General features: G+C 48.2%; 1 protein-coding gene and 1 long non-coding RNA gene across 3 annotated transcripts in view; one reads left to right on the top strand and one right to left on the bottom strand.

The window, feature by feature from the left end:
- Positions 1 to 14,436, top strand: part of LOC309352892 — a 220,311-nt gene extending 205,875 nt beyond the window's left edge. The window contains exon 3 of the long non-coding RNA XR_014161452.1: positions 14,362 to 14,436. This is a non-coding gene — a long non-coding RNA (uncharacterized lncRNA). The remainder of the gene's footprint in view (positions 1 to 14,361) is intronic.
- CNTFR (ciliary neurotrophic factor receptor) overlaps positions 1 to 24,796 on the bottom strand; it is a 432,009-nt gene that overhangs the window by 204,819 nt on the left and 202,394 nt on the right. The window lies entirely within an intron of this gene.

The raw sequence follows: 24,796 nt of genomic DNA, 5'->3' as shown, positions 1-24,796 counted from the left end.
CTCGGAACTCCCTGCCTATTGACTGGCATTCACTGTACAGTGGACACTCAGGTTGCAAACGTGATCCGTCTGGGATGCACATTCACAACCTGCAGTGTTCGCAACCCACAGCGGCGCATCTGTGCACTCGCGGGTTGCGATTCGGCACTTCTGCGCATGCACAAAGCGCAATTTAGCACTTCTCCACATGCGCAACCACCAAAACCTGGAAGTAACCCATTCCAAGTAACCTGAAGCGGCTGTAACCCGAGGTATGACTGTAGTACTCTTTTCGGCACCTGCTAAAAAGGTTCCTGTTTGGATAAGGCAGCCCTGGTGTTTAGAAAGCTGTTGTGAGTTTTAATCTGTTTTTAGTCTATCATTCTTTCACCTTCTGGAAAGTTTTAAATTATTGTAGTTGATTTTTCTTACTGATAATGCTATTGTTTTATCTTTTTCATAAACTGCTTTGAGGGTCTTTTTTGGGGGGGGTTGCACTAAAGCACTGGATACGTTGAAAGAAAGAAAGAAAGAAAGAAAGAAAGAAAGAAAGAAAGAAAGAAAGAAAGAAGGAAACTGTGGTCTTGTAGCTGCCAGTGTGGCACCAAAGACGCATCCTTTTTCTCCAAAGTACTCCTACCTATGCACCCACACGGGAAAAGGGCCAGATCCTAGACTCTTCAACTGGAGGAGCAAAGAGCCAAGCCAGGCGACTGAGAAGCATCACATCTTGCCCAGTCTTTTATAGCCCAGGGGCAAGAAAGGCAAAGGATGGGAGGATTGGCAACTGGGGAAATGTGCCCAATGATGAACAGCTCTGAATCACCACATTCATAGAACCATGGCACTGTAGAGTTGGAAGGGACTCCTTGATGTCATCTAGTCCAACCCCTTGCAATGCAGGAATCACAGCTACAGGATCCCTGACAGGTGGCTGTACAAACTCTGCTAAGAAACCCCCAAGGATGGCAAATCAACCACCTTCCCCACCCTTCTCTATGTGGTGCATTACTTTATAAGCTTCCACCATGTTGTGTCTTCCCCACATTTCCCCTAAACTACAAAGTCCCAAACGCTGCAACATGACAGGCAGCGCAAGCCTGAGGCCTCCTCAAAGCGGAGCGTGATAGGAGATGCAGAGAGCACTGAAGCACAGCTGGAAGGAAAGGGCTGCCTAATCCGTTCTGTTTTGTTTGGACATGGATACTGGCATTTCAATAAATCGTGCAGGGCTTTCTTTTGCTACAAACCGCAAACATGTTGGTCTGAAATAAGCATGCAATGAATTTTCGCTACAGCTTCCCATTTCAGAATGGATACCGGGGAAACTGTGTGCAATTGTCAGCTTGCGCGCAAGGTAATTTACTCAACATCAAGCCACAGACAAGAGCTGAGCCTTCTGCCCTTCAGATGCCCGAGCCAACAAATCCCAACCAAAGCCATCAAGACAGTGCTGTGTTTAGGGCAAATGGAAAACAGAGATAAAGGAACTGGCCAGGAGCAGCTGGGCAGGGAGCAGGAGGCAAACAACCTTTTGCTCAGATTCAGAAAGGAAATGTCTTTTATCAAGGGCACAGAACCATCTGCTTCTGTGGACTGTGACCTCAACCAGCCCACAGCCCAACACAGCTTTCAAAGAAGCCTTTTTCTGCAAGACTCAAGTTGGGTGGAGAGAAGAAGACATGCCTAAGGTGGACAGCTTCCAGTGGCATGGGAAGCTTCCCCAACCTGGTGCCCTCTGGCTCCTTTGCACCACCACTTCCATCAACCCCCGCCAGCATGGCTATTGCAAAGGGGGGGTGGGGGGCAGACGGGAGATACCATTCCAGACCCCCAGGCGGGGGAAGGCCTCAGGGATGCTTCTGCATTGGAACACGCCATTTCCCTTGCAAAATAAAAATGTTATTGCAATCGTTTCAACCAGAGGGGAGCAACTGGCAAAACTCCGGCGCACTTACAGTCATACCTCAGGTTACAGACACTTCAGGTTGTGTTTCTTCGGGTTACGGATGCGCCAAAACCCAGAAGTACCGGAACGGGTTACTTCCGGGTTTCGCGCCTGCACAGAAGCGCTAAATTGTGCTTTGAGCAAGAGCGCCGAATCGCAACAGACGTGCCGCTGCAGGTTGCAAACGTTGCAGGTTGCGAATGTGCCTCCCGCACGGATCACGTTCACAACCTGAGCGTCCACTGTATTTATTTTTAATCAACATTTTTCCCCACCCCAAGCGAAGAAACTAAATTAGCTGGTGCCCTGTTCTGCTCTGGTGCCCATTCAGGTCGGAGTGAACTACTTGCTCTGACTCAGGTGGAAAGCAAAACCTCTGCCCAGCTCTCCCAGGTCCCACCACCTTGTGGAGAATCCCTCCATGCTGTGGGCTCATGCCTGGCGCTCTAACCCTGAGGTCTGGTGAGACACCATGGGAGATGTTTGGCTCCTATGGTTCAGGGGAACACAAGAACATCAGAAGAGCTCTGCTGGATCAGGCCAGGGGCCCTACTCAGTCCAGCCTCCTGTGGCAAACCAGATGCCTCTTCTGGGAAATCCGTGAGCAGGATTTGGCCCAGTGGCGGAGCTAGCTGCTCCGGCACCCGGAGCGGCGTGCACCCAGGGGTACTGAAAAGCACTTCCCTTTTACAGCATCCCCCCCCCAGCAAAAATGACAATTTATTCATGGAGAGAGCCCCTCTTTTGACTTTACTCTCCATGGTTATCACTTGCCTTAGTGACAGACATCATCACACAGCCAAGGCTGATGGCATTGTCATATCAAACCACTCATTGTTGGATCCGTAAATCAGATAAAATTAAACAGGCAAATCTGGAAGGAGGAAAATAAATACACCAAAAACTACACAGAAGCTTCAGCAACTGAAGAGCAGAGAGCTCCCCACCGCAAATTATTAACCCCATTAAGACTGAGGGGGCTGGGAGGGTCCTGTTTTCCCACCTTGCACACACACACACTTGCACACACAGTTCACTAGACACATGGAAAAACTGTTCCAACACGAAGTCTATCCCTCCCAATGTTGACAAGAACCCTGACACTGGGATGCGGGTGATGCTGTGGGTTAAACCACAGAGCCTAGGACTCGGTGGTTCGAATCCCCGCGACGGGATGAGCTCCTGTTGCTTGGTCCCTGCTCCTGCCAACCTACCAGTTCGAAAGCATGTCAAAGTGCAAGTAGATAAATAGGTACCGCTCTGGCAGTAAGGTAGACGGCGTTTCCGTGCACTGCTCTGGTTTGCCAGAAGCGGCTTAGTCATGCTGGCCACATGACCCGAAAGCTGTACGCCAGCTCACTTGACCAATAAAGCGAGATGAGCGCTGCAACCCCAGAGTCGGCCACAACTGGACCTAATGGTCAGGGGTACCTTTACCTTTACTTAAACCCTGCCAAGACCTGATATTCCCCACCTTCACACTCACCACCTCATGCAGCAGACCACCTGTGTCCCCATTTTACAGAAACAGGTTTGAGTGGCGAGTTCCCGCCCCCCCCCCAGTGGAAATAAAGACACATGACACAATTATTAAGGTTAATAGGCTAAATAAGGCCACAACTTCATTGGTTACAGGTGATGAGGGGTATTGGCTTAGGCATTGGTCCTAACCAACTATATCCAACTTCAGCCCGTCCGCTTGAAGTCCAGGAAGGGTTAACCACCAGTAGGGGGAGTCCTGCTGATTTATATCAACTAGGAACCCCCCCCCCCCGGGTCACCGATAGGGGCCTGCCTTAAGCCCTCACCTCCCCAGGCGTCGGACAGGGCCACGCCCCCTAGAATCCTTTACTGGACTACCCTTCAATATGTGGGGCAGGTGATGGCACTTCCTCCCCTCTTCCATCTACAGAGCAATACCAATGCCTAAGTTGCGACGATTTGCTACGAGGCAGGCGAAAACCAAGTGGCTGGTGCCAATTTGCCAAGTGGAAAAATTCCTACCAGGCCCCTCAATGGCGACCAACCAAGGTCCATAGGAAGGTCAAGAAACGAAAACCTTAAAGGGCAGGAGGTTGGGGAAAGCGGGAACAGCTGGTAGGCGGCAAAAGAGGGAGGTCCCCGGCCGCGCCTGTGTTAAATGGGGCAGGCCACGCCCCCAGAGCCAGCCAATTGGCTGGCCAGGGGGTGACGTGGCCGGGAATCCCCCAATCATGCAGCGGCAGCTTCCAGCTGCTGCGTTTGTGTTGGGGCTGTGACGCCCGCAACACCACCTCCTCCATAGGGCGGAAGAGGTCTGCCTCCCAGGTCCAGGGACCGAGATATGATCCAAGTGCATCCTGGATCTCATTGGCTCTCTTTTTCGGGAGTTTTGTCTGCTTCTGGGGGTGTAGCGTGAGTGGGATTCGCGAGCCCTGCCGCCCTCGCCCGCCCCATTCACCCCCCGCGTGGAAATTGCATGCTGATCCATGAATGCTCCCCTCCCCCATCACTTTCGCTCTTGCTCATGGGATGAGACAGGCCAGGAGCTCACAGCGTGATGCCCGCAGGCTCTGGCTGCTGTTGTCCAGCTGTTGTGCTGCAGCTCCCTGGGGTTGAGGTTGTTCTAAGGAGGGCTGTCTTCCCAACACCAACACACACACATTCAGAAGAGAGAAGGAAGGAAGGAAGGAAGGAAGGAAGGAAGGAAGGAAGGAAGGAAGGAAGGAAGGAAGGAATAATAGAATTGTAGAGATGGGTGAGATACCCAGGGGTCATCTAGCCCAACCCCCTGCAATGCAGGGATCTCAACTAAAGCATCAATGACAGAGGGTCATCCAACCTCTGTTTAAAAACCTCCAAGGAAGGAGAGCCCACAAACTCTCATGGGAGTCCGTTCCCACTGTCAAACAGCTCTTACCACCAGATAATTCTTCCTGAGGTCTACTCAGAATCTCCTTCCTTTCCATTTGAATTCATTGGCTCAGTTCCAACCCTCTGGTACCACTGAGCCTCTTGGGCTTGCAGATCAGAAGGTTGGCGGTTCGAATCCCTGCAATGGAGTGAGCTCCCGTTGTGCCGCCCCAGCTCCTGCCAACCTAGCAGTTCAAAAGCACACCAGCGCAAGTAGATAAATTGGTACCGTTGCGGCAGGAAGGCAAATCGGGTCCTCCCTTAAAGAGGGCACGTGTTTCGGTGAGACCTGTAAACCTAACCCTGTGTTGTGGGTGGGTACGTTTGGAGGCATAGGGTGCCCCGGTCCTCAGGTGACTCGCCTCTCCTGGCCTGGAGGCGAGCCCTCCTCCTGCGGGAACTTAGTTCCCTCCGCCTCTCTGCCCTGAGCCTCTGCAGCTCAGGAGAGGCTGGAGGGTTACCGGACCCAGAGGCAACCTCACCTTCCCCTGACAGGGCTGGGAGAGGAGCACCTGCAGGCAGTGGGTCCTCCATCACCTCAGGAGCCAGAGTGGATTCACCTGGTGCCTGCTCCTGAGGATCCGACACAGGTGAGGACCCTTCAGGCTCAAGTCCCAGCCCTGGCTCAGCCAGCCATGGAGGCGGGGAATCCTGTGCAGGCTGGGATCCCTCAGGTTCAGCCTCTGAATCAGATTCACAGGCCATCACACCGAGCCTTGTTTCAGTAGGTCCCGTTTATCTATTTAAAACCTGCGACAACCTAGAGGCATATCTCTCCCCATGATCATTGCAGTGTGGATACTCTCTAGCGCCATTGGCAGGCCGAGCCAGGTAAACCTTGCCACCGTCGGACTTCTCCCTCAAGGCGGAGGCACTTTGCAAGAGCTGCGCTCCTCTACCGCTGAATTGGCTTAACACCAGAGACGCAAGCTGATTTGCATAAGGAAGCTATGTGCCCTTGATGCTCAAACTGAATGCGCAGATGGCAGCGCTAGCGTGGCTGTTCCTGGGTGACCTTGGCAACCCCCACATAACAGCAACATATGCACAAAGGAGAGGCTTTCTTCCTACACAGGGGGAAAAGAGGCTACAAAGCCATTATGCACCTAAAGAGGAAGAAAAGATTTCTAAAGTTCACATAGGCTGAAGTCCAGACTGGAGGATCTGTGGTCAGAGTTCCTTATCTCATGTTTTTAATATAATAGGAAGAGCCTGCTGGATGAGGCCAATGGCCCATCTAGTCCATAATCCTGTTCCCACAGTGGCCAAGCAAATGCTAGTAGGAAACATGCAAGCAGGATTCGAACCCAAGAGCCCTCTGCCCTCCTGCAGTTCCCAGCAACTGGCCTTGAGAAGCACTGCAACTGCAGACATAGAGCATAGACATCTTGGCTAGTGGCCATCAATAGCCCTCTCCTCCTCCGTGAATTTATGCAACCCTCTTTTGAAGCTGGTGGCCACCACTGCTTCCTGTGGCAGAGAGTTCCACAGTTCCCCCAAGCGCTGCATCAAGAAGTGGTTTATTTTATCTGTGCTGAATCTTCCAACTATGTAGTTCAAATAAGTGGGAAGCACTCAATTCAGAAGCCTGCCGGGCTCTTTTGGGAAGACACGTGGGAAACAAATAAAATTCATCGTTCATCGTCAATGGAAATGGTGTCCCAGTGTGATACTGAATTTCATTTTTTTAAAAAATGATTTTCAGTTACATACATTTCAATAGTTTTTAAATCCTTTTAACATTTCGAAACTCAACTTCCTTCCCCCTCTTTCTGCAGTTCCTTAAATTTATTTTTTATATTTCCTGCATATTCCAAATCAATTTATTCATCTAAATATATACTCTGCAGGTTATTAAAATAATCCTGCCAATGTTCTTGTCTGTTTACACTTGGTTTGTAAATATTCAATAAACCATTTCCATTCCTTTTATAAAAAGTTTGTTATCTTGATTTCTTATTTTTCCAGTAAGTTTCACTATTTCTGCATATTCTATAAGTTTTTGTATCCATTCTTCTTTCGTCGGGACTTCTACTCTTCCTTCCATTTTTTGGGCAGATAACATTCTTGCCGCTGTAGTTGCATAATGAATAAATTTCTATACAGATACTGAAATTAGTATCACACAGTATCCTTTTGGGGAATTATAGGGGAAGAATATCCCCTATACAGCCCTATACAGCTTGGGAAGAGGTTGCTTAAGGGGTCAGACCCTTCCTTATATATCCTGTTGATCATTGCACTCTGCACCCCTGCAGAAATCCTCTTATCAGAAGGTCTGCCTCACATGATGCAGGAATTGAGGCTTCAGTGAGGCAGCACTTGCCCTCTGGAACTCCCTGCCACTAGATATCAGGCAGGCACAACTCTATTGCCTATTTAAGACCTTTCTTTTTTAACAACCCTTTAAGTTGAATTAAATAATCACAATCCCTGTCTGGTATCTGCATAAAAGACTGTTTTCATTGTTAAATTGCTTTGGGATGTTTTATAGGAAGCCAAGCGTAAATAAATGAGATAAATAAACAAATGCACAAAAGCGGGAAGGCAGGGGTTTCTTAGTGCAAGCTATGCTCACAGGCCAGGTAATAGCACACAGTAAGTGAGGAAGACGACAGAGCTTCCTGGAGGCCAAGGTGCCCAGTGGCAGAAGACCTTCCCTATGTTCTGACATAGTCTTCCAACCAAAAATTGTATATAAAAATATGGGGGAAGTGTGCATAAGAATGTCTGTTATTAGTTAAAACAGCATACAAAAATGAATCAAACTGGGGAAAACTGATTGCAAAAGTGTATACCGTATTTTTCGCTCTGTAAGACGCACTTTTCCCCTCCTAAGAAGGGGAAATGTGTGTGCGTCTTATGCAGCGAATGTAGGCATGTTTCCTGCTTGGCAGGGGGTTGGACTCGATGGCCCTTGAGGTCTCTTCCAACTCTATGATTCTATGATTCTAGGAGGCTCTGTCAGTGCTTCCTTTAAAGAGCGTGCGGCTCTTGGGGGCTTTTCCCCAGGAGGAAGAAGGGCTGCCCTTATCACTCCTCGGGGAAAAGCCCCCAAGAACCACACACACACTCCGCACGCTCTTTAAAGGAAGCACGGCTCTTGGGGGAGGCTCCCCTTGCCGGGAGAGGCTGCTCGCGGCTCCTCTCCCGGCCTGAGAGGCTGCCCCTGACTTTTGCGGGAGGTGGGGGAAGGGACAGAGCGCGTGGCTCTTGCGGGAGGAAAGCCAGTCGGCTTGCTTTCGCTGAAACCAGGAGGGCAAGGGAGATCAGTGCGCACCGATCCCGCTTGCTCTCCTGGCTTCAGGGGTAGCTCCGCAAAATCTCCTGAGCGAAGATGGAGGGGCAGTCCCTCTTAGCTCAGGATGCTTTGTGTTCCTTTCTTATTTCTTGTTTTCCTCCCCTAAAAACTAGGTGTGTCCAATTGCCCAGTGCGTCTAATAGAGCGAAAATACGTTATTTTAAGTAAAATCCAATATTTTAAAGAAGTGTATTGGGAGAAATATGTAAAAAAGTTCATGCAGACTTTTTCCACGTCAGCAGAGCATAAGACTCCTAATCTCAGGGTTGTGGATTCGAGTCCTACATTGGAAGATTCCTGCATTGCAGGGGGTTGGACTAGATGACCTCTGTGATACCTTCCAACTCCCCAAAGCTATGATTCTGTGAAGACTGGGAAAATGAGAAACTGAAACAAAGCAAAGTTGACAAGATTCACCCATCCCTAATTAAATCTGATTTTACATTTGCTTCACAAATGGCAACCTTTGCTGATTTGCCAGCCTGCTGCCTTTTGGGGGGGCTGCTTCCTGGTCTCACCAACGTCCGAAGGAAGCAGAGTTCTGTTTACTTCCAAGGCACCGGAGGGAATGTTGTTTGTGTGGATCAGCAGATGGGCTGGGAGGAGCAGGAGACAGATGTTTGGAGACAGACCCGAACTGCGCAGAAGCCTAACAAGGTTCATGATAAGCAAAGTCTGACGTTCTCCACGCAGGCTGCTAGAGAAAGGGTTGAGCGTGGAAACAGATTCTTAATTGGGTTTCTGCTAAAAGGCAGAGACCAGCAACTGGTCAGCTGCAGCACTTGTTGGTGTGAGTGTCTGGAGGCAATCGGAGGATGGATGGCGGCTAACAGATTGAGGTTGAATCCTGACAAGACAGAAGTACTGTTCTTGGGGGACAGGGGGCGTGCAGGTGTGGAGAACTCCCTGGTCCTGAATGGGGCAACTGTGCCCCTGAAGGACAGGTGGGAGTCATTCTGGACTCACAGCTGTCCATGGAGGCGCAGGTCAATTCTGTGTCCAGGGCAGCTGTCTACCAGGTCCATCTGGTACGCAGAATGAGATCCCACCTGCCTGTGGACTGTCTGGCCAGAGTGGTGCATGCTCTGGTTATCTCCCGCTTGGACTACTGAAATGCGCTCTACCTGGGGCTACCTTTGAAGGTGACCTGGAAACTACAACTAATCCAGAATGCGGCCGCCAGACTGGTGACTGGGAGCGGCCGCCGAGACCACATAACACTGGTCTTGAAAGACCTACATTGGCTCCCAGGACGTTTCCTAGCACATTTCAAAGTGTTGGTGCTGACCTTTAAAGCCCTAAATGGCCTCGGTTCAGTATATCAGAAGGAGCGTCTCCTCCCCCATCGTTCTGCCCGGACAATGAGGTCCAGCTCCGAGGGCCTTCTGGCGGTTCCCTCACTGCGAGAAGCCAAGTTACAGGGAACCAGGCAGAGGGCCTTCTGGTGGAATGCCCTCCCACCAGATGTCAAAGAGATAAACAACTACCAAACTTTTAGAAGACATCTGAAGGCAGCCCTGTTTAGGGACGCTTTAAATGTTTGATGTATTACTGTATTTTAATATTTGTTTAGAAGCCGCCCAGAGTGGCTGGGGAATCCCAGCCAGATGGGTGGAGTATAAATAAATAAATAAATAAATAAATAAATAATTGGAAGGAATGGGAGCCTGGGGTCATCTAGTCCAACCCCCGGCGATGCAGGAATCACAACTAAAGCATCTCTGATAGATGGCCCTCCAAACTCTGCTTAAAAACGCTGGTGAAGTGTGGGATTTGACATGTGCTGCAGCATTCGGCACCCTAAGACTCGCATTTGGCGCATTCCGCCAGCTCCTGCTTCCTTCCCCCTCCCATTCTCCTCTGCCTTCCTCCCTTCCGGACGAAAGGTTGCAAAGGGCCACATTCCTAACGGCGCTGAGCCGCTCTCCGTCCTCTGGGACGGCAGCGAGAGAAAAGGCAGCTTCAGTTTCAAACCAAAACATGCCTGACTCCCTGGCCTCCCTTTCCTGCGAGAGAGAGAGAGAGAGAGAGAGAGAGATGGGGGCATGGGGGTGTGTGCTTTTTTGGTCGCTCTGGAGCAAGTTATAAACTTTTGAAGATTTCTCCCTTTGCCCCTGCCCCCCTCCCCGCTCGACTCCTTTCCTGCCTCACTTCAGAGTTTGACAGGGCCATTAGGAATCTATTCCCCCCGGGGTCGGCCCTTTCAGACCACATTAGTCAGACAATCCATTAAAAGCGGGCCCAAGCTTTTGCTAATGCCCTTCTGCAAAATTAAAGGAGGGGAAAATATTCCATCAAAGTCGTCCGCATCACCTACGAGGAGTTACTGTAACTGTGCTCTTCCGCCAGCCAAGGAATTGGGGAGGCGAGGGTTGAAAGACTGACAAGGAAGGAGAAGATTCAGCAGTGGAGTGATGGAAGGGAGGAAGGATCAGTCCCGTTGCAAGGAGAGAATGAATATGACAGATGTCAGGCACAGGGTGGTTCTTAGGGGAAAGACCCGAGCTGTGAGCTGGGCGTCAAGCTTCCAGTTTTGCTGTGCAAAAGCACGGACAAATTTCTGGGATTTCTGTCAGAAATGGGAGGGCCTCATCCTGCAAGAAGCTGCACAGGGTGAGGCTTGCAAGGTCCTGTGAGCCCGGTCACCCTCAGCCACATTATACATGCCCCATCGCCAGTGCCAGATTTATGTATAAGCTAAACAAGCTATAGCTTAGGGCCCCACTCTCTTGGGGGCCCCCAAAAAAATAAAGGGGGAAAAACCCTGGATGTACATTTCCAAAATATCAGATAAAAAACAAATAAAATAAAACTGACATACAGCAACCGTGTTTTGTTTTGTGTAGGCTCCTATGATGTCAGTCACGGGTCCCACCTGCTCCCTAAAATATCCCTGGTTTGCTCCTTTCTATATATAGGGTGGCTACATTCTGCATGGACTGGTCGCACGGCAACATGTGCAAATGGCTTGAGATACCTATTTGGTCCATAAATGACCATATAGCATATATTCAACACAAAGAACAGCGACAATTTGTTGTTGACAAAGGATGGCTGGACATATAAAGGGACCCATTACCTTCAGGAGCTGAGGGCAGAGGTCAGGAAACTTTTCCAGCAGGGGGCCGGTCCACTGTTCCTCAGACCATGTGGTGGGCCAGACTATATTTTGAAGGGGGGGGGGAATGAACCAATTCCTCTGCCCCACAAATAATCCAGAGATGCATTTTAAATAAAAGCACACATTCTACTCATGTAAAAACACACTGATTCCTGGACCGTCCGCAGGCTGGATTTAGAAGCCGATTGGGCCGGATCTGGCCCCCGGGCCTTAGTTTGCCTACCCATGGGTCAGGGCCTCATCAAACCTAAATCTGGAACTGGCCATCGCTGGGGTTGCCAGCACTTCTTCAGGAGTTTAGTCCCAAGTGCCAGAACGGTTCGTCGCCATAGTTATAAGTACCCTGGAATGGGAGGGAACAGTCCATGCCCACAAATGCATCAAGCTCTCACTTGAGGTATCTGAGAAAGACGGCTTTTCAACAACAATCCTCTACTTTGGGCTCCTTGCCTCTGAATGTTAGTGGTTGCCTGAGATTTGTCTTGTGCACCAGCACCTTCTGTGACATTGTGGTTTGCGACCTCCAGTTCTGGGCAGCACAGTTTAAGAAGGATGTCGAAAAGCTGGAAGGTGTGCAGAGGAGCGCAACCAATATGAGCAAGGGTCTGGAAACCAAGCCTGATGAGGAATGGTTGAAGGAGCCGGGAAAGTTTAGCCTGGAAAAATAGGAGATAGGAGAGCTATCTTCCAACATCTCAAGGGCTTGCAGCATCTCAAGAAGGAGCAAGCTTGTTTTCTCCTGTTCTGGAGGGTAGGACTCGAACCCATGACTTCAAGTTACAAGAAAGGAGATTCCAACTAAACAGTTGGTTTGAGTGTGGTGCTGATAACACCAACGTTGCAGGTGTGATCCCTGTATGGGGTAGTTGTGTATTCCTCTGTTGCAGGGGGGTTGGACTAGATGATCCTTGGGACGCCTTCCAACTCTACAAATCCATGATTCTAAGATTCTTAGAGTTGTTTGACAGTGGGGCAGACTGCCTGAGAAGGCGTTGGTCTCTCCTTCCTTGGAGGTTTTTAACCAGATGCTGGATGGCCCTTTGCCATTGATTATTTAGCAGTGATTCCTGCATCCCAGGCAGTTGGCCGATATCTCCCTTGGGGTTCCTTCCAATTCCATGATTCTAACAACAGTTTGTTGTGATGCCTACGCAGGGCAGACAATTGTTACAGAAACCAACAGGTTGCCTCTGTAGCAGAATTGGAAGCCCAGGGTCTCCCTGGGCAAGTCATGAAACCACATGTGCTGGGCCCGGGGGTAGCCTGAGAAATGTGGTCCAGGTCCGTTCCAGAATCTGAAGGTTCTGCTAGGAGTCAGTCCAACAGGGCCAAGGCAGGATGCGAGGCAGGAAACCAGACAAGGACAGGTGCAGGATCTGACATACAGGCCATCCCCGCATCTGGACCCAGGGCAGGATCAGGCCCCTGACTCAGCCCAGCTGGTGCTTGTTGCAGGGGAACCTGTGCAGACTGGGACTCTTCAGGATCAGGCCCCAGACTTGGTTCAGATGATGCCTGAGGCAAAGGATCTGGTGCAGACTGAGTCTCCTCTGGTTCTGAGTCTGAGCCCCAGTCCCAGGCCAGCACCACCAGAACAAGGAATGGCTGATAGTCAAGATGTGTTGCAATGCAAACAAGTTTGCAAAGCTTTAAAAAAAATGCAGTGTTTCAAACCTGCCTCATTGGGAAGGATCTTATTCACCTCTCCTCTCTGTGATTTTCCAAAGGTTTAGAGCCTGGTTTGGTTTTCGCTGCCAAGCCCTGTTTACACGCGGTACGAAGGCCGGCAGAACTGCCACGCTCCCAGGCATGGGCAGGCTGCCTCCTGACCTTTCCATTCTGAATAATTTAAGTTCCCGTCTCTGTTCGCAGGCAAGACCCCCATTTGGGGAGGGAAGGGAATGTGCTGTGTGGCTAAAGGGTAAAACTCGGAGCTGCCACAGACGGCGATCGGAAGCGTTAGACTTCCTGAGGAAGCCGGCCTCTCGCCGCAACAGCACACTCCTTGCAGAAACGAAGATGGCGGTCGGTCGGAGAGCAGCTTCCGAATACTGGAACAAAGAGGGAGGAGCAGGGAAGGAGAAAAGCTGAGGAACTGGCATCAGGGAGAGAAGGGCTCAGTGGAGGAGAATTTTCTTGCCATGCCATTATGGGCTGTAACATGGAAGATGGAACAAGCTTGGTTTCCTTTTGGCTCCGGATTGTAGGACTCGAACCCATGGCTTCAAGTTACAAGAAAGGAGATTCCGACTCAACATCAGGAAGAACTTTCTGACAGTAAGGGCTGTTGGGCAGTGGAAGGGGTTTCTCTCGGGGAAACAACTCTCCTTCATTGGAGTTGTTTCAGCGGAAGTTCAATCCGCTATGGATGCTTTAGCTGAGATTCTTGCATTGCAATGCAAGCAAGAAGAACTACCGACGAAAGAAGAATGGAGAATGAAGTTGATGGACAACGCAGAGCTAGATAAATTAACAGGAAGGATTCGCAACCTGCGGGACCAGAGATTCTTAGGGGACTGGAGTAAATATATGAACTATCTGAAAGTAGAAGGCTGATCGCCGAAGAATCAATGCTTTTGAATTATGGTGCTGGAGGAGACTCTTGAGAGTCCCATGGACTGCAAGAAGATCCAACCTCTCCATTCTGAAGGAAATCAGCCCTGAGTGCTCACTGGAAGGACAGATCCTGAAGCTGAGGCTCCAAGACTTTGGCCAACTCATGAGAAGAGAAGACTCCCTGGAAAAGACCCTGATGTTGGGAAAGATGGAGGGCACAAGGAGAAGGGGACGACGGACGAGATGGTGGGACAGTGTTCTCGAAGCTACAAATGTGAGTTTGACCAAACCATGGGAGGCAGTGGAAGACAGGAGGGCCTGGCATGCTCTAGTTCAGGGGGTCGCGAAGAGGCGGACACGACTAAACAACTAAACAACAACAACATCTGAAAAGTAATTGTCATGAACAGATTACGCTGATAGGACTGCAAAAAGTTTTGTAAGGTGGATTATCTGAAATATTACAAGAAAGACTATGAAAAGAATTATTAGTTAAGGACAATTGAATGCATTATAGAAACTAAGAAATGCAGACCAAGTGATAAAAACAGAAAATCATCAGAGGCGTTGACGGAAGTCTAAAACATTGTATAAGATGAGAAGTTATGTTGTATGACTGTTGGAACTGAAATGCTAAAAGATTAATAAATATGTATTTAAAAGAGAGAGAGAGAGAGATTCTTGCACTGCAAGGGGTTGGACCAGATGATCTTTGGGTCCCTTCCAATTCTACAATGCTATAATATTCTGGCAGGGCTAGGAGAGACTTCAGTCTGAAACCCTGGAGAATGTGGACATACTGATGGGTCTGACAGCTTTCTACTTTCCTAACTGAGGATGCGAAGGTTCGATGCTCTGGGAAGATAGGAACTGGCCTGTCTGCCTTCCCAGGGCTTGCAAACCAAAAAAATCCTACTAAAGGGTAGCAGGTTAGGGAAGAATGCTGTGAGAGACTAAGAGAAGCAACACCTTGAAGGAGGAAGCAGCGAGATTTATAACGAATTGAAAAAGATATTTAAATGCACTTTCCCGAAAAAGCCGGAAGCTTTCTTGCTTGGCTTGATGGGAGAGGAAATAGAAAAAGCCGATCACAGGTTATTTATGTATGCTACGACTGCTGCCAGAACTTTGATAGCCCAAATATGGAAAGTACCAGAATTACCAACAATAGAGGAGTGGAAGACGAAGATGGTTGATTATGCGGAACTAGCAAATCTGACCTGTAGAATCCAAAATCAGGAGGAAGCAAAATTCCAAAAAGACTGGAGTAAATTTATGGAGTACATAAATAATAGCTGTAGAAATCTGAATACTCTGGCAGGACTGAAATAAATCTTACGATGTAGATAGAACTGGATACAATAAGAAACTGGAAAAGTAGCTGACATAAGAAAACCCGTTGAAGGGAGGGAAGGAAGTCAATGCTCAGCAGAGTGTGGGGAAAAAATGTGGGTATTGTTGAATTTTACTGTATTTTTTTTGTTTGTATTAAATGAAACTCCAATTTTTTAAAAAGGAGGAGGAAGCAGCAAGTTTCTTAAGGCTCGATTCATTCCCTTGCTTGGGAGGTAGGACTTGTTCACAACCGCACCAGGTATTTATTACCAAGCACTCTGAAGACCGGTTAGATCCATGGCTGGAGGGATGAATCTCCCACCAATTCTACCCAAGCTTGAATTAACAAACAAACAAACAAACAAACAAACAAGCAAACAAACAGATTCAGGACACATAAAATAAAATTGTTTCTTCATGCAGTGCATTGTTCATCTATGGAACTCCCTGCCACTGGATGGCTTGGATGGCTTTAAAAGAGCACTAGACAAATTCATGGAGGGAGGAGAGGGCTATTGACAGCTACTACTCATGATGGTTATGTTCTGCTTCCACAGTCGGAGGCAGAAATATTTCTGAATCACAGTTGCTGGAAACTGCAGAAGGACAGAGGGTCCTTGAGCTCAGGACTTGCTTGTGGGGTTCCCACAGGTATCTGGTTGGCCCCTGTGAGAACAGTATGCTGGACTAGATGGGGAACTTCTACCAGCGATGGAGTAGTGCAAATGCCCCGGTCTGAGTGACTGCAGCCACCTATTGTCACTCCAGCAAATTTGGCTCACAGCTCCAACCCCAAACCTTCTTAGAAGAAAGCCTGTTCCTGCAGGGCCCAGCCTGGTGCGCAGCTGAATTATTAACCATGGAGCAGAAGCCCATCTCCGGAATGCAGAGCATGTCTGAGAAGCTTGGTCAGCCCCGCTGGGAGGATAAAGGCAGAGAGAGATTCGCTGGAGGCGAGTGGCAGGCGATTAGCAGAAGCAACTCTTTCCCGGAAGAGTAACTTGCATGAAAGCCCGTAGTTGGAGCAGGGAGGGAAGGAACATCTTCCTGAGTTTCCTGTGTTCATGCCATCGAGGAGCGTTAACCCAAACGCCGTTTCCTGATACAGTGGTACCTCTGGTTGCAAACGGGATCCGTTCCAGAGCTCTGTTCGCAAAATGATCAGAACGCAACCTGTGTCTGCGCATTCGCGTGTTGCAATTCACTGCTTCTGCGCATGCGCATGACGTCATTTTGAGCGTCTGCGCATGTGCGAGCGGTGAAACCTGTAAGTAACCCATTCCATTACTTCCGGGTCGCCGTGGGACGTATCCTGAAAGAACGTAACCTGAACCGAACGTAACAAGAGGCATGACTGTAGTGTCTTATTACGTTTGACTGGATGTCTGCATTTCCCTGGGGAGACAGCGCTTTTGGTTCAGTAGTTTTTTTCTCAGCTTCTCAAGTGGGGAGCATGAACAGTGTGCTGATGTTCAGTACAGAGGGGAGGGGAAATGGCCTTTGGAATCTGTGGTGATCCGCAGAACGCTGGGTGGAGCCAGAGGCGGAACGAGGTGCCCCTGGCGATTGTCCCAGGGGGCTGCCGCATGCGGTAATTGTCCCGGGGGGTGCTGCGCATGGCAGGAGTATTTGCGCGACCAGTGGGCAGATTTTCTTTTTCTTTTTATACATTTTTATTGATTTTTAACATATCAGTCCCAACAGTCACGCTAATAACTTCTCATGTTATAAATATTTTTAGACTTCTGTCAACACCTCTGATGATTTTCCGCTGAGAAATTATAGAAACTTAGGGTTGGAAGGGACCCTGAGGGTCATCCAGTCCACCCTCTGCAATGCAGGAATCTCAGCTGAAGTATCCCTGACAGATGGCCATCCAACCTCTGCTTAAAAAGGGAAAGGACCCCTGACAGTTAAGTCCAGTCACAGACGACTCTGGGATTGCTGCGCTCATCTCGCTCTATAAGCCGAGGGAGCCAGCGTTTGTCCGCAGACAGTTTTTCCGGGTCATGTGGCCAGCAGGACTAAGTCACTTCTGGCGAAAGCAGAGCAGCGCCTGGAAACGCCATTTACGTTCCCGCCGTAGTGGTACCTATTTATCTACTTGCGCTGGTGTGCTTTCGAACTGCTAGGTTGGCAGGAGCTGGGGCAGAGCAATGGGAGCTCACCCCATCACGGGGATTCGAACCGCCGACTTTCTGATCGGCAAGCCCAAGAGGCTCATTGGTTTAGACCACAGCACCAACTTCCACTTAAAAACCTCCAAAGGGAGGAGAGTCCACAATCTCCCAAGGAAGACATTTGCTATACATTTCATTTCCAAACCTCTCTCCTTGCTCCCAGTTGCAAGTATATGAAGAACCTTTGCAGGATTGAATTTGTAAAGTGTTTGAAAACCATTTTTGATGGACTTCCAATTGCTTGGTGGAGCAGCAGTGAACCCCCTCATTCTCCACGTGAAAACCAAGCAGGGCGGATTAGCGCCAAAGGACTAGAGGCGCTGGCAAAGGAATGCCAACCCCTGGCACGCAAGCTTCCTCTTGAGTAATCAGCGCCCTCTCCAACCAATTGCGCTGGCGGCTTTGGCGAAACAGTTGTTGAATCGGCGCGGTTTAACAGACTGCCGTTTATGACACTGCAGTAGTTAAGAGACACGTTTTCTCTCAGAGCCGCACATAAAGTTTGATAGCTAAATAGCTGTAAACGTTACTGAAGTCTGACAACTTGAAGAGGAAGAGCGAGTAAGAGAGAGAGAGAGAGAGAGAGAGAGAGAGAGAGTCCACCATGCAGGGGGCTTGGACCAACACGCTCTGCTCCGGCGAGCCAAGGGGCCTTCCACTCTCGTAAAACCCGATTTATATTGGGAGTGAGAATGTGCGCCGCGCACATGGACGCCGGTTTATTGGGCCTGGTGTGATGCTGAGAAAATGTAGTTAAAGCTCTACGAGTCTTCCTGGGAGCACCACCGAGGTGCCTATAAATCAAAACCGCAGTTCTGTTAAAAAAAGAGAGAAGTATTTACTAAATAAAAAATAGACTCCCTTTCTGGCGTGCTCTCAACCGTTTCCAAGGCAAGGTCGGGAACACGAGAGAAGATGCATCTCAAGCCCACATCTCGAATTTTAGGGACTCCGCAGGCAGAGAAGGGGACTGGGGTCTCTGTGCCTTGGCTCAGCCAGCCATGAACCGGCTGCAAGTCTGTCGCTATCGTCCTCAATGTTATGTACTGAGTTGAATAGGATCCAAAAGGCAGCAGTCTGATTGGTCCTAGAACAATAGGATTCAGAATGCAGCGGTCTGATTGGTCCTAGAACAATAGGATTCAGAATCCAGCAGTCTGATTGGTCCTAGAACAATAGGATTCAGAATGCAGCAGTCTGATTGGATCCTAGAACAATAGGATCCAGAATGCAGCAGTCTGATTGGATCCTAGAACAATAGGATACAGAATACAGCAGTCTGATTGGATCCTAGAACAATAGGATTCAGAATGCAGCAGTCTGATTGGTCCTAGAACAATAGGATTCAGAATGCAGCAGTCTGATTGGTCCTAGAACAATAGGATTCAGAAAGCAGCAGTCTGATTGGTTCACAGGAGCCACCCAATCCAGCTCCAGATGGAAGTGAATCTGCAACCTGATTGGCCTACAGGTGAATCCCGGAATTAGCCAATCATGTGGGGCCCATCATGTAAATGTATATAAAGCAGACATTCTGGGGGAACTTCCATTCCTCCTCACCACTATAAGCTGAATAAAGAGCATGAAATCCACTCTCGACTCCGAGTATATTTCCCTCAAGCTGCCATATCTATGAACTAAACATCCCTCCTCGCTCTGCGCCCAAGGGTATTAAAGGAGCTTGTGGATGTAATCTGAGAGGTTCTTGTCTATAATGGTCGAGAATTCTGGGAGAACAGGGGAGGTCCCTGCAGATTGGAGGCAGGCAAATATTCTCCCCATTGTCAAAAAGGGAGAAGACCCAGGTAACCACCGACGGGCGTGTTTGACTGAGGGGAGTTGGCATGTAGCAACATCTGGAAGTTTGCAGGTTCCCCATCTACGCTGTGGGGCCCAGGGAATCCCAGCATGCTCCTGGTCAGAGGCTGTGATGCTTCTGACCCCATTTGCTAAAATCTGCAGGAGGGGATCTCACACTCGAATCCTGCTTGTAGGTTTCCCACAGGTTAGAAGAGGATGCTGGACTGATTGGGCCATGGGCCTGATCCTGCAGGGCTCTTCTTATGTTCCCACCCCATGGCACTCCTCTGGATGTGGCCTTTTCAGTCTCCTGCCTTGCTCTCAGCCTCTGCAGGAGTTGTTCTGCTCAGTGATGGATTTGATGTGGGACTCTGTTATTGCTGCTGTTTGGAGCAGTGTGAAAGCTGCTCTAAGTACATTGTGTGGATGATGATTAATACCGCTTGCATTCAAAGAGCGCAGAGAGAGCAGCAAGCGGGTGGTGGAGTAACGGCTCTGGCAGGAATGATTTTCGTCCCAATTCCTATCCATAACCAGGGCTCCAGGAGAAAGAGTCTTGCCAACTGCAAAGGCAATCGTCCGTCCAAACACCCGCAAACAAAACAAAAAAAGTCTCCTGCGAATGGCACAGAAAACCAGAATGTCAAAGTCAAGGGCAAACTCCTCACGTCAAGCCACCAGGAAATCTGACTTAGGAAAGATCTGTTAAAAGAGCTTCGCTCAAGGTGATGACAGATATTTCCTAGACTATGGGCTCTAATGGGGCTGCCATCCAAAATGAAGGCTGTTCCATCTGGACTTGGCAGGTTCTTAAACTGGTGAAGAGCTTCTACACAGAGAAAGAGGAAAGAGGAAAGAGGAAAGAGGAAAGAGGAAAGAGGAAAGAAGGAAGGAAGGAAGGAAGGAAGGAAGGAAGGAAGGAAGGAAGGAAGGGTAAAAAAGAAACCCTGAGACATCAGATTCGCTGCATCTCCAAACTAAACGCAGGTGTGAATTCTCTGACAAGCCTTCCAAACCCTATAGTTGTTATTTATTACTCCCTTCGTTTCCTGCTTAAAAATTCAAGTTAGACACAGGAAAGAAAGAAAACACACAAATAAACACAAAGCACCCAGGGCATCAGACAGCGAGTGCCAGCCTGACAATTCTTGTTGTTTCGGAGATAATGGATTTTTTTGTATTTGATAGGATGCCGTGATCCGGGTACCAATTTCTTCCCGGCGTCTTTTAAAATTCTGACACTAATCTGTTTATGGCCATCACTCCTGAAGTCATTTTAAGCTTAGATAATTTATATTTCTGAATGCAAAAATCATTTTTCAAAGCCGCATTTTAAAGACAGGAGGGGAGAATCTCCTTTTCGTGTCTAATAACAGCTGCATCCGCCAGATCTCTCAAGAACCTTGCCTTCCTCTGATATATCTGGTGCATCTCTCGTTCCTCCCAGTGGGACTCAGGAAAGAGAGGTTCCCAGTGGGCTAGACCCATTATTAGCGGAATTGCCATCCTAGTAATAGTTTTTGCAGCTCTTCCAGCAGTGCTCCGAAGCTTTATCTCCTGCAGAAAAGAAACAGATGAGCCAGCCAAAGGAAGGCTGCATCCCAGGTGCCCTGACCAAGAAACTTTAAGGTGCTATGATCCAGAAGGAAAGAAAAAGGTAATTACAAGGGAAGATTGCAGAACTGGAAACGCAAGTTTTTCAGGGTCTGGCTAAAGGCTGCAGTTGATTCTCCCATTAGAAAATTGTCACCCGTCTGGCTATGTGCGTTGCATTCATAATATACTTAGCAATCAATTAAGGTTGTTTTAATATTTTGTTTTGCCCTCAGTAGAGATGGACAATGTTGGGTTTTCAACATCGCAGTGGATTGCCAGCCAAACATTGTGGTTTGTCAATATACCACAATGTTGAAAGAAACTGCGGTCAGGGCTCTCTCAGTTGGGAAGGGCGAGCTTCACAATCCCCAGCTGAGCAGCCCCGATCCCGCTCCTACTTGTGTGCAAGCAGGAACGGGGTTGGGCCTGTCTCAACTGGGAAGGGGGGATACTTCAGCAAAGCCCCAATCCCTCTGCCTCCAGCTCCCAGCAAGTTTGCTTCTGAGCAGAGGGGCTCAAGAGCAGCGATGGTTTCAGCAGCAATATACCACTGAGTGAAGCTGTCATCGCGGCCTGCCCCCCCCCCCCCAGCGATATATCGATTTATCGCCCAGGCGTAGCCCTCAGTTATAGAATCATGGAATTGCAGAGTTGGAAGGGGTGTTGAGGGTCAACTAGTCCACCCTCATCATTTAAGATGCCTTAACCAAATTATCTTTCCCAGTAGTGATGTATGATGTATGGAAGTGAGAGCTGGACCATAAAGAAGGCTGATCACCGAAAAAATTGATGCTTTTGAATTCTGGTGCTGGAGGAGACTCTTGAGAGTCCCATGGACTGCAAGAAGATCAAACCTCTCCATTCTGAAGGAAATCAGCCCTGAGTGCTCACTGGAAGGACAGATCCTGAAGCTGAGGCTCCAAGACTTTGGCCACCTCATGAGAAGAGAAGACTCCCTGGAAAAGACCCTGATGTTGGGAAAGATGGAGGGCACAAGGAGAAGGGGACGACAGAGGACGAGATGGTGGGACAGTGTTCTCGAAGCTACCAGCATGAGGGAGGGAGTGGAAGACAGGAGGGCCTGGCGTGCTCTGGTCCAGGGGGTCACGAAGAATCGGACACAACTAAACGGCTAAAAAGCAACAACAACAACCAAATTATCAAACAGACGTCAACTACAAACGCTAACTACACATCAAAAAAGAAGAGCCTGCAATCAAATATCAAAAATCAAATAGTAGGGTTGCCATATTTCAAAAAGTGATAATCCGGACACAAAAGTTGTTGAGCGTTTTTTGCAAAATCTCCCTCCTCCCCATGAAGTTTTTGAACTTTTTAAAAAGGAAATTCCCCCCCCCCAAAAAAAATCAACATTTCCAGCATGGGTTGCCCTATACCCAGGACATTTCTACTGATCTTCAGAAATTCCACCCAGACACTATTTCTGATGGATGAATTCCAGATATGTCTGGGAAATTCCGGATGTATGGCAGTCCTATGATATAGCAAATTGAACAAGCAGGTGAAATCTGCTGCTAAGTTGCTTTCTCAAAACTTAGTCCCATTGACTGCTTCATCCCGGAACCTTACAGAGCTCTGCATTCATGCCCCAAAATCTGCCAGACAGTTGTGTTTCATTACATTTGGTGGCATGCCTGCGTTTCCTGAACAGATACCGGCTTCTTTTGACCGCCCAAGGTGTTCAAAACTTTCTGCCGCATCCAAAATTTTGTGGGGAGCATGAAGTATGTTGTTTTAGATCTAATGCATTGGAGAGATGTTCAGCGATGCACCCAGGGCACCGGGTGAAACTTTGCTGGTGTTTATTAAGGGCAAGATCAACATTCCCCAAATAACCTCAGCAAAATACAGAGTCTGCACATATTAGATGCAATTAACCGCATGCTGGGCATGAGCAACGAGGGATTTATCCTGAACGTGCGGGGCTAAATTGGCTGCCTTGCGTCGCTCACAGTCACTGCAGTGTGACTTTTGCAGGGGAAATTTTGTGTGTGTGTGTGTATGTCTGGCTTGACTCGCTTGTGAGGGGAGAAGAGGGAAAGAGACACACTATTCCTTTGAGCGCGTTCCAACTTTGAAGCATCTGCAAAGCTGGTCTGGAAACTTTCTGGGAGTGAACGGCCCCCGAAGATTTCGGATGCTTCCTCTCTATCTGAACTGCATCTGGAAACGCTGAAAGGCCCAGTGACCCAGTTGAGTCAGGGAACCAGAGGCTGAGGCTGGGGGTGCAAACGCAGGCCAGCTCCCTCGGTCCCCTCCTACAGCTGTGCCGTTTATCTCATCTCAGATGGCTCCCGAGCACATCTGTCTTCCTACCATCTGCAGAGAATACCGTTTCTCCGAAGCATGGCCCATTTCAGCCGTAGAGGTCGAGGAATCTGCCTGGCCCCAAATGCACCGTAATAAATCAAGGAGTTCGTTCTCCAAGTAAGGATCCCGCAGCTCCCCGAGAACAAAAGTGCAGGTTTGGAAAGGAAAAGGATGTTCAAGTTATTAGTCACCTACATTGCTTTATAAGATATCAAGTAAAGCCTTAGGGTTAATTCACACACACACACACATTTTTTTATTAGTTTGCTTTCTTTAAAAAAAGTTCTAACCGTTGGCAATGTGTACTAATGGAATGGTGGATTTGCAAAATCTTCAGTGCCTAAGTATTCCAGGAAGATCCCTATTGGAACAGGGGTGAAAGCACACTGATCTCTGCTTGAGCTGGAGAAACCATGCCATATGGCATCCCAAAAGCTTAAAGGGAACAACAATGGACTGATGGAAGTCACCAAAGTCAGCATTCCTAGATATCTGTGGGAATCAAAGCTAGCGGCTTCACCAAGTGGCAGGGAGTTCCGTAAGTTAACTAAGTGCTGTACAGAGAAGTCCTTTCTTTTCTCTGTACTGAGTCTCTCAGTGTTACCCTTTCCTACAAGCCAATGGCTTTTTGATCAGGAAAGCTGGCTTCCGGGCTCCAATAAGTGTTGGAAATGGAAAGAAAATGAAGGCACGTTTTTTCATATGTGGTAGAATTGTAAAATAATTAAAAATTATTGGGAAATGATCTACAACAAAATAAAAAAAAAGCTTAAGATAACTTTTGTTGAGAGACCAGAAACTTTTTTATTAGGTATTTCAGGTCAAGACCTGCCAAAAGAGAAGAAGAAACTTTTTTATGTACGCAACAACTAGCCCAAAGATGTAAAAGCGATGAAATACAAACTAAAGAACAATGGCAAGAAAAATTGATGGAATACTCTGAAATGGCGAAGTTAACTGAAAGACTAAGCAACAAAGACAATAGACACTTTAAAAAAAGAATAGGAACCATTTATGTTGTATTTACAGAAACAATGTAAAGAAATGGACTCACCAGTAGGTTTTGAGTAAACACTTACAATGGACAAAATAAATATAGAAAATACAAATGAACGTTATAATGAGATAAGGATAAGAACATTTAAGTTAAGGAATTTAATATTAAGATTTAATAAAACAAGCAGGGGAAGTTTATATGTTAAGAAACCAGAAGTTGAGGGAAGTCATGGGGGCGGGATTTGGGAATTGTATGTTTTGTTATTTGATGTTAATATGATAAAAATGTAAAATTTAATAACAATTATTTACTCCCCCCCAAAAAGGAAAGCTGGCTTCTGCCTTCAGATGCTACGGCAGAGGAGACCCAGGCTGAGGGTCTGGGCATCCTATGGCTCCCCTTTCCTTTATACATGTTCAGAGACGAGTATATGTGTTCTTCTTTGCTCACAGACACACTCTGGGGCCCCAGAGCCAGACTTGTCCGGCTCCCCTCTAATGGGAAATTCTTTCCTTTCCCTCTGGAAATGTCCCTTCGTATGATGGAGAGCGAGATAGCCGCTTTGCTTCCTCCCAAACCCGGCGAAATTATTTTTCACCTGGCTTTGCCAACAGCTCAGGCCTTTTCCCACGCTCTTACAAATCAACATGTCCAAGTCCCGGTCACTGGTGAGATTGGATATCAGTAACTGATTGCCTTTCCTTTAGCAGTTATTGTGCAAAGCCAAGAGAAAGTGGTCCGGGGAGAAGGGAGAAAACAG

Source organism: Podarcis erhardii (assembly GCF_964252035.2).
Source record: "Podarcis erhardii genome assembly, chromosome: 11".
NCBI classification, from domain to species: Eukaryota; Metazoa; Chordata; class Lepidosauria; order Squamata; family Lacertidae; genus Podarcis; species Podarcis erhardii.
The sequence above is the reverse complement of the archived record's forward strand: the minus strand, read 5'-3'. Positions and strand labels throughout refer to the sequence as shown.